Raw genomic sequence first — 3,715 nt, 5'->3', positions numbered from 1 at the left:
TGAGGTTGTAGGTCTATAAACCTTAAAAAAATACTAAACCGCAGCGGACAATTGTGAACCGGCTGTCAGCCTCAATTGATTTCATCACGGATCACGCAAGTTCCGACTTGTTCACACGCGTTTCGCATTGATGTTAATCGTTCGTATGCCTTCAGATTGGCTGCTAATTCACGGTATCGCGTCGCGTCACTTGTCGCCACCACAAAAGCGCTCCAACACGATTGATTGAGTTGAGATTGTCAGTTATTCCTAATTGATTAATAACCGTTGGCAGATGAGCTGCAGCGGTTTCGGTCGGCAGATCAGATCGGGTCACGTCGCGGATGCGGTCTTTAGATAAAATATGTTGATAGTTATAATCTTGACATTGAGTGGCGGAAGCAACGTTAAGTTTCCTAATCTTTGCCACAGCTGTTGGTGTTTTCTTTTCCGTGAATGACTTTCAAAAAGTTTCGATCTGCCTAGGTGACCCACGTTTTTACATTGTCAAATTTATGTATCAGTTGGGTGATGGGATTTTTATTCGTGGTTGACGTCAGGCTTAACAAAATATCTTAGAATCAATGACAAATGAAACTTTATTGCTTCGGTTTTACATCGCCACATTTGGTTACCGTTACAAAATTTATAGCGCGTGTGTCCTTGCCGGAAGACAGTTGCTTGATCTAATCTGAAAAACAAGCCGATTGTTACATCATGTTTAGGAGCTTTACGGATGCAGTTTTTGACCTTTCATCATAATATCTAATATCATCTAAATTTCATGATAGTGAATGGGTTGACTATAAGCCCTTTTTATAGTGAGAAGCGTCGAGCTCTTCCAAGCAGTCATCTAGAGAAGACTTCAACCCAATAGTAGTGATAGAGTACAATAGTAGGATCGGTTTGTTTTATATATTGCTCCAATTGTTGTGATCCTTTCACAGAAAACCAGAAATTGCTATAAGTTCTGTTCAATTAGAATAATAACTAAGCTGGGTACTGAAAAAAAAGAATTTTGGAATTATTTCTCAGTAAAACTGATGATTAATTATTTGGTAACTCAGTTTGCCTGCACAGTAATAGTTTAAAAATTCCTTGGAGCGCACCACAGAATGAATCTTTAATAATCCAATCAGAACGGCGAAAAAGTTTTCAAAATTAAATACCCTGATTTTCCCTAATATTTCCTAAAACATACCCTTAATTTCCCTGATCATTCTTAGCATTTAGAACAAAAAATGTAACGTAGATAAACGCAACTCTGATATCCCAATATGTAATGCAATATTTTTTCCAAATTTCTAAATATGCAGCTTTAAAAAAAAAATGAATAAAATGAAATCTGAGAACAGAATAGAAATCTAACAGTTAGAAATTAACCTCAACCACCCGAAGTTGATAAAATACTAAGTGTTTTAAAATTCAACAATTCTGTTTAGAACGTTGGCAACACAACAAGTGATTTCAACACCACAAGTTACGAACCTAGATTCTTGCTTTTGCCGATATAAGACACTTCCAATCTTGGCAAACGGTCCACGAATATCGATTTTTTTAATTACCCGACAGAGTATTGATCGACATGGGCTGAATTACGTTTGTTTCGATTTTAGCTCAACAATAAATAAAAACGAAATAAAATACACACACTTTTTACTTCAATAGTAAATCTTCCCATTACATTTACGCAAAACCAAAAAATGCTCAAGCATGGCGTCTACTCTACCGGTCGAAACTTCGAGCGGATCCACGTCCATCATAGTCCAGCTTCCATAAGCGACTGTCTGACTGACTGAAACCGGCAGGCGCGCGGATCGCAACCGAATGAAATCAAAGGTGAACCCACCGTGTACAGAAGAACAGATCCCCGCCCGCCGACAAAGTGGCGTGGCAGAATTGAACAAATGAGTGTATTTCGAATCTATTCCATTTTGAGCCGTTTGAGCGAATCTACGATAGGTATGAGCATTACAAACAAAACGCTTCTTCTGTGGCGCATTAACAGCGTACGCACCGCGTGTGGTTGATTGGCGTCATCGTTTGCCGCCGCCGTCGTCGTCGCGTCTCCGCTCTCGATTGAGTATCAATTTACGATTGCTAGATCATTTAGTGTCCGAATCGGGCCGCGGGACGCGGAACGCGAAGTACGTCTACTTGCCGGCCGCAGGGCATTCGCTACACAGAAGACTTCATCGCGAACTGGGAATATGTTAATACCGATCGCTCGTATGATCTCGAAGCGCTCTAAGTACGCACCTTCAAGTCGGTATAAAAATCCTCACCGATGCAGGGGTCACTATCAGTCGAGTGTCGTTAATCGATCCACACACATTGTGCTTCTTCGTCCGCATCCGAACAATCAGTTCAGTGAATCGTCAAAATGAAATTCCTACTTATGGTATGTTGAATTCTATTAGTGAAGAGATCTAGTGTTATCTCCCAGAAACAATTTGTTGTGCATTCAAGTGAAGTAATTACAAAAAGCGTAATATTCATGTGTTCTTCTCTTCACCCAAAACAGACCATCTGCCTCATAGTTCTGGCCTTCGCTCTGGTGTCGGCAGTGCCAGCCGTGAACGATGAGAGCATCTTCGGAGCGGATGCTGACGAAACCATTAACCCACAGGACCCACAAACCCTCCTGTTGAAGAAGCTGTTGCTGAAAAAGAAGCTGCTGCTGCTGGGTTGAGTTCCGTAGCGAACGGTGTAGGAACCGGGATGATGTGGCCCTGGTTTCGGTCGAAAGGCTGCCAGGAGCAGTTTCAACCGCCGGTGGTCACCATCTCGGGTCAAGTTTAGCGACATAAGAAATGATTTTTCTACCTTAACTCTTGAGTTATTTTTCGGAAAATGCCTGATGCCAAGACTAGAATAAACAAGCTAAAGGTTAGCTGTATAATTTTCTACAACTATCGTATGCCTGAAAATGAGTGCAATGAATGATGATATTTTTTCCGACAATTTATACAACATTGAAACTGCCAGTCAAATAGATCGAATGTACAATCTCAATAAAGTATAAGAATTTTATACACTAGAATTTTCATTGAGTATATTTCTCACGCTATCCGAAATGCACGAAACTTAAATCTACTTTAGTTTGACTCAGAGTGATTTACTCGTATTACTTTTTTATTAGATGACTCTAGCAGTACCTCATAGCGTAGATTTGAACATGTTGTAGAATGTTGGGAGTTTTTAAATTTGTACTCTATTTACAAATTCAATATACTAAAAATCATTACTGAATCATTATTGAAGTAATTTCGAAATCCGCGTACCCGACTGCTGCATACTGCTGCTGTTTTGGACTTCAAGAACTGGGATTTTATTTTCTTGGGCGGCCTTCTCAGCACAGTACACTGAAAAAACTGCGCACGCTCCATCCAAGTGTTTCATCAATTCGATATGAAAATGACTCCGCATTGTTATTAGAAATTTTTTTTTTTATCGAATTGAATCATTTTTCACTTTCGTTTCAAGTTGTCGCACACATCAACTTATATCCATGAGCCGCACTTCATTTACGTATGAATCCAACATCCCTTTCAAGTGAATTACACTTGTATCTGCCCCACTGTTTCATCACAGCGATTATCATGTGCGAAACACTTTCAGTTGATTTGTTTTGTTTTTATATGTCAAATGAAGTGCCGTTTGTGCTAAAAAGTAGAAAAATGGCGACCGATGGAAAGTCAGCGAGTGTCATACGGCTTAGAAGTTCGACAAATTT

The 3,715-nt window shown here is 39.8% G+C and overlaps 1 long non-coding RNA gene across 1 annotated transcript; it reads left to right on the top strand.

Moving 5' to 3' along the window:
- The first annotated feature begins 2,017 nt into the window (after nt 1–2,017).
- LOC129723674 (uncharacterized) lies at nt 2,018–3,022 on the top strand. Its single transcript, XR_008727791.1, has 2 exons — nt 2,018–2,380; nt 2,504–3,022. It is a non-coding gene; the product is annotated as an uncharacterized LOC129723674 (long non-coding RNA).
- Nucleotides 3,023–3,715: the final 693 nt, after the last annotated feature.

This window comes from Wyeomyia smithii, chromosome 2 (assembly GCF_029784165.1).
Source record: "Wyeomyia smithii strain HCP4-BCI-WySm-NY-G18 chromosome 2, ASM2978416v1, whole genome shotgun sequence".
NCBI lineage: Eukaryota > Metazoa > Arthropoda > Insecta > Diptera > Culicidae > Wyeomyia > Wyeomyia smithii.
The sequence above is the reverse complement of the archived record's forward strand: the minus strand, read 5'-3'. Positions and strand labels throughout refer to the sequence as shown.